The sequence below is a fragment of the Macrobrachium rosenbergii genome, chromosome 7 (genome assembly GCF_040412425.1).
Source record: "Macrobrachium rosenbergii isolate ZJJX-2024 chromosome 7, ASM4041242v1, whole genome shotgun sequence".
In the NCBI taxonomy this organism is placed as follows: domain Eukaryota; kingdom Metazoa; phylum Arthropoda; class Malacostraca; order Decapoda; family Palaemonidae; genus Macrobrachium; species Macrobrachium rosenbergii.
Window position 1 is genome coordinate 48196489 of NC_089747.1, and position 13285 is coordinate 48209773.

General features: G+C 36.4%; 1 long non-coding RNA gene across 1 annotated transcript; it reads right to left on the reverse strand.

Annotated features, from left to right (window-relative positions):
• Positions 1 to 300: 300 nt before the first annotated feature.
• Positions 301 to 12897, reverse strand: LOC136840358 (uncharacterized). The gene is made up of 4 exons (XR_010853604.1): positions 12565 to 12897; positions 5016 to 5106; positions 4640 to 4843; positions 301 to 4196 (listed from the first exon to the last, which is right to left on the reverse strand). It is a non-coding gene; the product is annotated as an uncharacterized lncRNA (long non-coding RNA).
• Positions 12898 to 13285: the final 388 nt, after the last annotated feature.

The following is a 13285-nucleotide window of genomic DNA, read 5'->3' on the forward strand; positions in this document are numbered from 1 at the left end:
CTTATGGCAAGGGTAACTGCAGGGGTCCATTAACATCTCCAAATTGCCCAAATATGTAAAGGCCCACGGCCCATTTCAACACTCCCTGGGCAGCAGTACAAAGTACATAGCCATCAACGGCTATTTTGTGGCTGGTTAGTTGATGAATGACAGAAACGATGACAGGATACTCAGGGTAGAAAGCCCTGACATATTGCAGATACTCTACGCTAGTGCAGCTAGGCTGCTCCTCTCCTCCCAAAGGACTGGAAGAGGCTCATAAAAGCAGTTACCAAAATACAGGTATCCAAACGACTGTCAACTCATTCAGATTTATGGTCAACAACTGTGGTTGCAAATAAATTCCACAACGTCTACCCTTGTGAACACAACTGGACATAAGATACACATATTACGTATTTACAAATACAGGGAATGCACAGGCTAAAATGTCTGTTGGACATCAGAAACCAATGAATGCAATTCAAGAAGGCCCTGTTTACAAGCAACTGAACTTAAGCCATAACAGTAACCACCTAAAGGTTACAAAACAGTTAACCACTATGGAGGTAAAATTGTAAAATCAGGAATTGCTCTAACTTGTTAAAGACAGGCAAAAATAGCACTTGTAACCAATGGTTTGTTCTCTGCATTAACACGAATGAGAGAGAGAGAGAGAGAGAGAGAGAGAGAGAGAGAGAGAGAGAGAGAGAGAGAGAGAGAGAGAGAGAGAGAGAGAGAGAGAGATTTAACAAAACACAAACACAAAATTTATTACAAAACTGATATAACTTCATATAAAACAAAATTTTTAAATGCACTTGACGTATACAACATATTTTTTTTTTCTATTTTCAACTTTACCATGAAGAAGGGGTCACTACAAAGAAGCAAGACCTTGCATACTCATTTTGTCTTTCCAAAAAAACAGCAGTTGCATAGCATTCACTGCTTAAAGAGTGAATTAATCATATTGCCTATGGAAGTGTTAAGATTGATATTTATGCAAAGATCCATTCTTATCCCTGTACAAGGTCATTTGTGAGAGACAGCATTTTATTCCTCTGCACCGTTGTAGAGTTAATTTTCATTTCCATTTTCAAAAGTTTTCAATAACCTGATGAAATGGTCACTAGTGCTAGAAGAAAGGTTGAAAGAAAAAGGGGGCCTGATTTAGAATAAAAAATGGTCAAGTTTATCTATAATATATAGCACATCAAGAATAGATAACCTTATATAAATAACATCTACATGAAAAGTAACGTGCAAAGAAGTTTAAGGCAAGTTTTTAAGATGGTATCTGACAGAGTACAGGTATTGAGACAAGCAGAGGGTACCAGAAGGAGTTGTTGGACAGATATGGGCACTACAGAATAAGATGAGATCTTGGACGAAGACAATAACATGTGCATTATATGAGAAGAATTTGAGCTAAAATTCACAAGAATCAGCACTGAACCCTGTATTTGTAATTGGAGTGAGGGTAGAACTTTATGAAAGAGCTTAATGCATGACGGAACCATACACAAAAATAAATTATTATACTTCTGTAGATTTTAAGTAGGCATTTAACAGAGCACCAAGCTATAAAGAGCAAATCGTAATAGATATCCAAATGATCTGGGGTGAAGATGCAGAAGAAACATTCTGATTAGTTAAGAATAACACTGGTGTCTACTAAAACTTGAGCACTTAACCCATTGCTATTTTTCACAGTAATAGATGAAGGTGCTAACACAGGAAAATGGAGAGCCCCTATGGGTAATGTTAGGTTCAAGGAAGGTTTTAGAAAACATTACCTGGAAATAGATGATGAGAACTGATAATCAAAGCAAGCAAAACTTAGGATATGGGGACAGGAGGGAAACAAAGGATAAGATGTGCTCTAGAAAGTGGCTATGTGGGTGCTGTAAGCATGGTGTAGGTTAGCTGTCATATCATACATCGAATGTAAGAGATGGTGTTGCAAGAGATACTCAAAATAGCAAAGTTTAAATGGCGTGAGGATCTTTTTATGCCCAGTAAATACAAGAGCTAATGAAGACGTGGAGGAAGAGGGGGGATTGCATTCAGTAGGGGGGGACCGTGGAAGAGGCAGAATAGCTCTGTTATCTAGTTTAGGCTAGAATTGAGGGGACAGTCATGTAAGTAAATAGCAGCAACAATGGAATTGAAGGGGCAGTCATGTAAGTAAATAGCAGCAACAATCTGAATATTGAAGATAGATCAATGGAATACTGAGTACTAGTATACATTTAAATTACTTTTGTAAGACCTTTGTTACTGTTGACAGCAGACATGGATACAGAAAGAGAAACAGAAAAGGCATGGCAATAAACTTGATGGCTGAATTGCCTTTGGAAGATCTTACTCCAGATGAGGATATAGCAAAGAAGTGGAAAGGCTGGAAAACATGATCAAGATCTCGAAGATGTGGTTTGGTCACATGGTAAAGAGGAGAAAGGAGGGTGCGAAGTGAGAGATGCAAGTGTTGAACCTGGAAGATTTTTTAGAGTGCGTTAACAAGGACCTGGACCATAAGCGAACTTAGGTTATAAATGTGCAGCACTGAAGAAAAATGGAGAAAACTCTTCAGACATCTGAAGAAAATGACCGAATTGATTTAAGTCGTACTCTGGCTTTATGATATTACTATTAACTATTCAATAGTTTAGTTAGAATCTATGTCGTCGCATATTCAAACTGCTCTTTTCTACAATGCTTCCCCTTACCATGGCCAAACTTAAAGCTTCCTTTAGGTCCAGAATATCATATACTGTACTCATTTACTTCTAATGTAAATACATTATAGCCAAAACACGATCAATTATCCCATTGACAATGAATACTGAAATAAAGTCTTATATTTGCTTGACAGAGCTAAATGACTTTATCAGTTTTAATTCTTCTGAACTATTTTGAATTTACAGAAATTTTAAAACAGGAAAGCAGTAATTAACCGCAATCTACTTTGAAATTTAAATTTTGGCATTCTACAAGGACTGACATACTATAATTGCCATCTCCTCTTCGAGCTTTGTACTTTCACAAAATTAGGTTACCTTTTTCTTTTATACTTGAGCACAATCACATATTTGCACATGCAGCCAAAGTCATTGTATAGAATAACAATTATACCATCATATTATGGCTTTACAAAACTAAAAAAATTAACCATTTAATTTGTACATTTTTCTTATTGGTTCACAGAAACAAACCTCTTTATTCTCATTTGTGCCCAAACTTTCAGTTAACAGCAGAGAAACCAAATATGTACTTTATATTGCACATATGGAAAAATGATGGTTACCATCTTGTCTGTCACATCTGTCAGAGGGCACAAGAAGTGAACTAATCAAAGGAGCTGCAAGATGAAACTTCCAGTGATATTAGAATGGGGGACAGGAAAATCTACAAAGCAAAGAATGAGCTGTAAAACGAAAGAAAGAAAGGATCATAAATAGGTCAATCAACTGTAAAATCACATATTAATTTTACTTACTGTGTATGGGTAACGATTACCAGGGTAACTAGCAAAGAGAGTCAATGTCCAAGGACTTGAGCAGGTTTTTGTGGGCTACAAACTCCAGAATTAGCCCTTTTGAACCCCAAAATTATATCGATGACAATACTGCTGTACTTTTATGAACAACAAAACACACTTCCTTTCATTTAAACTACGTAATTTGGAACTAAGTCTAACAAATTAGAACACAGCACACGGTAACAAAGGGAACTTTGAGAACCAAAAAGGATTACAGAAGCTCAAGACAAAGAGCTCGTCAGAAAAAGGACACCTAAAAAAAAATACTTCAACATCCAAAGCCAACGTGTATCACTTTTACTCATTAAGTTAGACCCATTCCTGACAGTGTCTTTTTATATTCAGTAACATCCACTCTCTGGCCAAAATAGTGATAGTAGTCTGTTATTGAGAGATCACATACTCACAATAAAAATTCGCCAAGCTGGTGTCAGCATCTACCAGGCACCCAGTTTCTCTGCCATTGCTGGAAGCTAAGGCACAAGTAAAAATAAAAATGTTTGTAACTTGTGTTAATGTACTTGAACAAAAATTAATAGCCAAGAGATAACATCTTTTAGAAGTGGCATTGGAAAAATTTTGACAAATTCAAGTCTTTAAGGCACTGGGTAAATTCCGTCTTCTTCAGATCTTGAAGTCATCTTGAAAACTTCAGCATAATGAGCCCAGAAACCTGAAATACATTCATAATTTAGTAATAGATAAAAGATGGTAATCATACACCATTTTGTAAACTATTATTCAAGAACCTCAAAATACATTTTACATATATGCCAAAAGATTTTGACACAATAAAATACTGTACTGAGTAGATTTTCTGAATGCTTCTCATGATACACTTCTCTTACATAAAGAATGATATGTTTAGTATTACTAATATTATTGTTGTAACTACCATGAAGTAGTTCAACAAGACCATTCATTTCTGTTTCTAACCTCCCACAGGACTCACTCAAAGGACCAATGCAACAAAGAACTTTAACAGTTTAGGAATTAAAGGTTTCAATTTTTGATGGCTTGAATGCCTGCAGAGGTAAAGGACAGGTCACTGTGTTGCTGCACAATTACTCTATCAGAAAGAAGTTCAAACTTTATTTGTTATGTTGTGTAGATCACCTTTGGCTAATTCTTTGCATATTCCATTGCCACCCCAACGGTTTTCAAATTGTCCTCTGCTATCCTTGACGACTCAGACTACTGCTTTCGCAGGCCAGGTTTATGGATCCTTTGGAGTAAAAGATTGTTTCCTCTCTTCCGCTGCTGTTCTGCCGTAAGGTCTGCCCTCTGTATAGGTCCTGGGTTTCCTACTTAACTGGGTCCCTGTTACCGAAAAAAATATATCTTAATCATCCTTAGCAATCCTCAGTGGTTAGCTTCTCCAGCCTCATTTCTCAAAGATTCTCTGGCTGAGCCATAGGATACCCTAGATATGTGACTTATTGATCTCTTATATAGAACAAAAGTTAATTACAATGCATCCAGATATATTTACCAATTTTTTACAAATATATCTAAATTGTCTGCAATCATTGTATAAGAAATTTCTTGCTGGATTCTCTTCCTCTTGATGAATTCAGATCTCCCTGCAATGAAAGAAATGAAAATCATGAAACTATTATCTTAATTTTGTCCACTAAAAATTTTCATCTTAAAACTATCCACAATGCATCTCTTGAAAAATTCCAAAAATTTTTCCTTATTAACTTCTGTTCTAACCAGAACATTTTTCTATAACTATTTAAATGATGATGATTCCAGTGGAACTCTTCATTTATACCAAATGGATCAAGTATTACAAACACTGAAGAACAGGTTCAAAATTTCAGTTCATGTCCGATCATACGATATACAAACCTCTGCCATATTCCCAAACCGAGTAGTTAGAATTAAGTGCGGTTAATATTCTCGAGAGTATTTCCACTATAAGGAGCCCAGCCTCCAAAAATCCGAATTCCTCGCTCGGTTTAAATTACATGGAAGGTTTGTTGGCACAGGATTTAATGGTTTGCCTAAGCAATTTTCTTTCCTTAAGAGATATAATCATAAATTTCAACACATTTCAAATAGCTACAGGAAAATATAAACTCATTTATCCACCTTACTTCTCATCGATTTTATAGAAGAACCTTACACTTTCCGTTACAGATAAAAGTGCAAAGCCAATGGTCAACAATAATTCACAAAGGAATTTTTTCTGGAAGCAATGACATCACCAACGTGACCCAGAGAGTAGGTAAAGTAACTATAGTGCTTGAAAGTGTGTGATGTCAACGAAGTGTTTGGTTATATCAAAAGAAAGTTGCTGCCATTTCTTAAATTCTCCATAAAGTCACAATAGGTAACTTATAGTGTTTTTTTTTAACCTAAGTGAAGTCATAGGCAACTTTGTGATTGTTATCCTGTATCATCTGATTTCTATTTCGTACAAATCTCTGTACTTTGTTACCCATAAGTGCAACCCATAAGTACAATAATTTGAGTTACCACTATTTGTGGTTTCTGTTCATCAGTGGGAGGCATGCTTATGTCATATCAGTACCGTGTTCACTTTGTCTGACTGAGTATTTTCTAGTCACCAAAAGTTATTGTCGGTGTTAAACAATTCTAAGCATAAGAAGTTTATTCAACTTTTTTAAGGCACAATAAAACATACGCGTGTGATCTTCAATGTATCCACAGAGTTAGGTTATATCCACAAACTGAAATGAAAGGAAATGAGTCCAGACCCCATTTTTCTAAGTCATTGAAACACTGGATCCCAGTGCTTCAGGATAACCCTTAAACGTAAATCACAGCTTTTTTCCTAATGTAAATAATTCATAAGAATTAATCGGTTTCACAAGCTTAAAAATAACCACTCTCCTTGAACACAAGCGCCAGATAAGGGATGACAAATGGGAATCTTGAAAGGTTTCTTGAACTGACTGGGCAAAAGTTAGCAATGAGTAAAACCAAAGTCTGCATCAACGAGCCACTTATCCCACGTGCAAAGCAAGTACTCCTGAAATCTGTCTGCATACTAAATGTGTGCCAACAAAAGATGAAATAATGTCACTAAATGATACAGCTAAGTCAACACAGCCTTCATAAACAACGGCGCTGATACTCCCACACACAAATCACTAAATAAAAGAAGGTAGAGATGCTGACCACTCTTACCTACCCATGGCACAAGATAAAACAATAATACATAATTGAACAACATTTGTATTCATATATTGTTTTTTTTTCCTCACTGTAATCTTATCCCTCAAAGGTCCTACAGCAATAACATCCAGTAAAACACCAGACACTAATCCCTAAAAATGCCAACAATTACCCTACGCTTTTGAATGAGACAGAATACAAAGCCTCCAAAAACTAAGTTACTTTAGGTACAACTAAAGTTGTTGGGGGGCACCAGCACCTTGAATTTTGAAATTATAAATAAATTAAGGCTCACTAAAGACCAAGCCATTCAACCAGACCATAGGCTACCTTATGCTAGAAGCTGGCCTATGTATTAAGCTGTGCACCATCTACACAACTTACCAGGCTAATTTAATGGGCTCTGCACTGCAATTTCTTATCTGCCACTGTCCTGATCAACTTCTCCTCATCCCGCCTAAACTTATGTGCAAATTATCTTCATCTATACCATAATGTATTACTCAATGACACAGGTTTTTTATGGGGTCATGGAAGCCAGTTTAGATGTAAGGAGTCACCGGAATGCTATCCAAAGCTACCTAAGGAAACCTTAACTCAAAACAACAGTCCTCCCTCCCCATGAAAGGTGTACCACCATCACCAGATGTCTGAGTAGCATTTTACTGATTCAGTTTGTAACTGTCACTCATATTCTGAGAGTTTGTACATTTGCATACATTTTTTCACTGGATTGCGGCTATTTCACAAGATATGACGAAGTTGGATTACTAAAATTGATAGATGCACACGCCGCTTCCAATAACACAACAGACAAGTTAAAAATTAGGAAACAGATTTTCGAAAGATTTTAGCTTTTTTCATAAAACTGGTCATAATCTTTCCCAAGATATAAGATGGACTGGACTATACCTACAGCTATTCCCACTGAATGTTTTTAGCCAACATCCATACCATACTTAACTCATATAACTTACGTCTCAGCTTGTGTACAACCTACTTAAAATTCATTTTTAGTAAAAAAAAAAAAAAAAAAAAATTTGCCTAAATTATCAACAAAAGTTTTTCACATCCCATGCTATTATAGCCAACATTACAAATGTGTTACTAAGAGACTAACAACCTGCATTTTAATAAGAGTGGATTCTATCAACAGGCCTAATTCTTGGCCTATATTTTTCATCATAAACAAGGAAGGGGACATCATCTACAGTGGATAACCCCATACTCATTGAGCCTAAGCATAGTAGGTCAATGTGCTGCTGCAGGATATAATTTGAAAAAAATGTAGAAACAAACGCAAACTGGAGTTACTTTTAAAATAAACAAGTGAATTAAGATATGTACTGGGTCAGTTTTAGTGTGAAGCTAAAGCCTAGAGTTCAAACATATTCAGAAACTCACAGGGGTCACCCACAGAATTCAAAATATGACCAAGGTAAATTTAAATAAGCTGGACAACTTAAAGGTGGAGAGATGCCAGAGGGAGTGATCGACAGGTAAAAGACTGAAAGAAGGAAGCTGGCCCTAAGAAGGGTCATTGAAAAGAACCTTCAAATAAACACAGTAAGCCGTGCCCTCTACAGGGAGAAACAATCACATTCTACAAAAGACATAGGGATCAACTGCCAATAAAACAAGAAACTGCTGGTGAGCACTATGGATGAGAAAACCAGTAACTCGGGTAATCAATCTACCAAATGGATGATCTGAAATATACCACACATAAACAAGCTGACACTATAAACAGAGTATGACAGCATCTCAGGCTCCCCTGGCTCTCATTGTACATCCCAACCTTAGTACTTTAATCCTGAAAAGCTTAGATGTATTTATAATATTTAGCCTTTTAAACACCTGCAACACCTCAGGTCCTAAGAACTATGCTGAACCACGAAAATATCTATGCCTTTTTAGCCACTTCTTTTTTTCATTTCAAGATCAAAAAGGACCACGAGATCCTCAACAGAGCTGAAATTGCACAACAACCTATAATGCTAAGAGAGACTGCTACACCACCAAGGACAAACTGCTCCTTCCACAAGATTTACCTGCATGAACTTGATTCAATTAAATGTACAGCACTCTAGAATAAGGCCCAGCATGTAAACCATAATGAAACAAAAAAGTGAGGGTGACATCTGGACTTTAATTTCCTTTTTAATACCTGTGCTATACTCCACTCACTCATTCCACCTTTATTAATCAACAGCAGTTGACTAGCTCAGGACCAAAGAAATCAAGAGCAGGATGAAGAAAATGGTATGGCCTAACAATGAATGAAGGACAGAATTTCCTTAAAGGAAATGAGGGCATAAAACAACAAAAGCAAAAGCAGGAGTAGAATTCCCATGTCTGGCTGCAAATGGTTAATATTTCCACTAAAAAGTGTGGTAGAAAGAGGTCCAACAAGCATTACTAGGTCACCTGACCTATGAAGGAATGTAACTGACATTGTAATTTTACTTTTACTTCACAGGTAGAGTATTTTTATAATTCCCCGGGTCATCTCGATCACAACAATAATCATTCAATGCAGTTCTGAGGTTAGGCTATACGTCCTAAATTCCTGTGTCAATTACAAAACACAGCAGCGAACTTCATTTCAGGCACGGTAGGGAGCCTCTACTTCTAAAATGAAGTTCTAGCTTGCACCTACAACAGGAGCCATTTCCAATTACATACATCATATATGTACATGATATTATTTTCATATCCTGTGTGACAGCTAAACCTACCTTGCAGTGTTTCACATGGCCGAGAGAAGTCTACTACACTGGATTTCATTATTACCAATATCTCTTCACATCAAAAATACCCTCAACTAGTACTGAAACAATGAACGTGTGGATTTATAGAAATAACTGAAGCCATACTATGACTGGGAATTACCTAGTGCTATAAAATTCCTACTGTTCACAGAATGCAAAGCTGATCCAGCTACAAAAGCTATTTGTAGATCACCTTGCAAGTAGCAAGACTATCTATTTGTTTGCCATTAATGTTATACACAGTGCCGTTATTATAGCTCTTGCACTTTTAATGAAACATAAGGAACCTGATCTAAAGCTCAACCAAAAGGTCCGAGGTAACCCCCATGAGTAAAACTGAATTAATAATTATAATGCACAAGCATGCCAATCAGGCACAAAAAAAAAAAAACTTTAAGAACCATTTCTGTTGGTCTGAAGTCAAAATCCACCAGCAATCCACTGACTCACGATGCCAATAACCAGTAATCTCCTCGAAGCTATAACTATCCAAAAATCACCAACTAGTCTAGCCTGTGATAACATCAATCCTCCGTCTTTACCTGAGGAAAGTCAAAACCATCCTCCTCTCAAATATGTATTTTGATATCAGTTATATAATGTGGTGGATTGTACATGGCATAATTATAAAAACTGAAACCCATGATTGTGATGGACAAGGTATAAAGATTATATTGTACTACTGTATCTGAGGAGATTGGTTAAATGGTTCTTACCCTAAATCAGACAACCTATTAAGGAGCATATAACGTCAAAACAGTCACAAATTGTGACACGGAAATGCCTACATAAGGAAGTCAATAATGAGGACCCTGAAAAACCACAATGGAAGTACGGCTAATTTCACTATTTAATAAATAAAAATACATGTATATGAGTAAAAAATATCCACAGCAATTTTCACAGCTTCATAGTTCCGAATCTGCACCTTAAGATGTGTGTTTAGTATACAATGACACACAAAAAAATGAAGGCTATTCATCTGACACATCACTGAAGATCAGTGTCAAATGTGACACACTAATACAGTAGCACCTCAACTTATCAGACACTTGGGGATCTGGCTTTCTAATAACTAAAAAAAAAAGTAATAAACGTGTATTGATTCAATTTGCTAATCCCTGATATTTAATTGTTTATCACCTTTTCTTTAACTTGCTTCTTTTTGCAGGCTGATTTCCCTTGGAGCCCTCTTGGGTTTACAGTTTGCTGGCACTGCCTATAAGGGTTTTCAGCTGAAGATTTAAAGAAAGAAAAGCCTATAATATTGCCTGCACTTCAGTATTTTCTAGATATCTTCAGCTAACAATAATTCCATAGAATTCTAACGCAAGCAAACCTTTGCTTTACACTTAACATTCAATTTATGAAAATGATTTAAAAGTTTATATCTTCTAAAATTGTAGCATAGCAATTCAATATTATTTTAAACTTCCTCACAGGCTGTAAGCTTAAGATTTTCATAATAAAAACCTCTGTAGTTGACAATTCCTCAACTTTGTTTCCCCTTAGGCTATTAGTAACTATTTTACTAAATCAACCTAGTTAAAAAAATCAAAATCTAGAGTAATTTCTTGTAAAACAAAATGGCAGACATTTGAAGGTGCAACTTGGTATATTGTATGTCTCTGCAACAATTCCTTGTCTGAGATATGATAGATGGGACCAAGCACCTAAAACTTTGTCACTCAAAATGCATTATTATTTAACTTTAACCCATTATTATATTTAGGACTCGGGAATATAATTTTTTCTGTTTTAATGTGTACCTTTAGAGATGGTGGATCCCACCTTATACATTACAATTTGGGGGACCATAATGGAAAAGGTTTTTTTTTTTTTTGAGGGGGAACTTAACACAAAACAAGTGAAATAGAAGGACCTTAATCCCATTGATAGTTCTCATCCAGATTAAGGTAAGTACAAGGAATGTTTTTTAAGCTAGGCTAATATTATGCTCTAGGATTAAGACCAGGTACTCTAGGCTAGGTTACGTGAGGTGTGGTTGGTTAGGTAATTTCAACAACGAAACTAACGTCAGAAACGTTCAAAGCACTCATTAAAAACAATATAAAATTATATTTTCAGGTTCAAAATGTGACAATGGTTTAAGTAAAACTTTACACTAAATACAACCTAAAAATTTTAGCAAAAATTGGTCTCTGATCAAATACCTCAAAATAAATCACTGATGTCAGGCATACAATTTAAGTTGCAGCATCATTAATGGCTAGGCAAAATATAAAGCTTGGCTTATTTTACAATAGCATGGACAAATTGTATTATTGGCTACAGGCCTATGTCTGAGATATCAACTACGGCCTAAGTTGACCTCTAGCCTATGTACAAAGCCTAACAAAAAGGCTCCTCGGTAAATCTGAGCAAAAGCTCTGCACGGACTATTACCTTGGAATTGATTTTTTCCTATACTTTCAGTGTGCTGATGAAGGAGGTGGTGTTGTTTATTGTTGTTCAATTATTATTAACCTCATATCTACTCAGCATGGTTGGGGACCCTTTGGGAAAACAGGGTTTTGGGTCTGGGAAAACCAAACTGCCATATTGTTGTTATGGATGGATGTATGATATTTAGGGCAAAAGCCCAGGCACTTCTCTGCAAGCACAAGTCATTAGGGAGCCATATGTTTAAGAAGGGATTGGCTAAGGAAACTTATAACAGGAATTACACTAACCTAACCTAACCCAGCAGGCCGTATTACTAAGCCAGGGGAGGAGATCCCAGGTGAAGGAAACTCCACTTTTTACCAAAACCTCCCCTATAACACAGCACATGTGCGATAGCATTCCAGGCTGGCCAGCATACAACTTCTGAGGTTAATTACAGGTAATTAGAGTCAACCGACAAAAAATAACAGTAAATTCTTGATAAGCAACCAAAATACTATAGGAATAATCAATTTCCAAAGCAATAATCCATGTTGAGCTATTGCTTAGTTCTACTGACTCTCTTATCGTTTACTACTCAAACCCAGTAGGCCTAGCTCTTGGTGGTAGGCCTTTATTCTAGGCTCAATACCTACCATCCAGCTTAATTGGGCGTTTCTTTTAAGTGACTACACCCTACTATTTCTAAGAAACACAAGTATTAGGAAGAAGTCTCACCATTAACTTAGCATTCGTCGACGTAAACAACGAGGCCGGAAGTGAAGAGGAGGCGTTGTCGCCTTGTCGGGACAGGATCAGGAAGCCATGACAGTTGTAGATTGAGGCATTTGAGCAGCCATGATTAACAGTTGTCAGTTATAACTTTCTTATTTTGATGAGGATGGAGGAGAAACATTTCAGTCCACTGTATCTTAGTGTGCCTAACCCAAATGAATGCTTATAAAATATACAACAAAACCCCTAATCCTGTGGCTTTAAAAGAGAGTTGGCAACACCTGTAGTGGTAGAAAAACTTTAGTAGGTTTAGGTAATGATTCTTCACAAAAAAAAAAGCAGCAGCCTGGAATTCCATTTCGATATTTTCCACCTTCGATCAGCGTCTGAGATATTTATTCACTTCAAAGTGAAAGTTCTTCGAGTTAGGTACCAATAATTGATAATGCGAAAAAGAGACCTTTAGCTTAACGTTCAAAGGGATTTTGAAGAATTGAAGACACTTGAAAACTTGTGAAAACATCACGTCCGCTAGTTTCCAGGAGCCGCTAAGTGCAACGTGTGTGTGTGTGTGTAAAGAAACGAAATCACAAACGGAAAACTGTCGCAGATACGCTCAAAATCATCCAAATTTTGGCGTTGGAAAGGAATTTTACTCGCATTTCCAGCGAAGATTTTTTCGATAGCATTTATTCATTTGGCATCATTTTTATGTTGCATAATG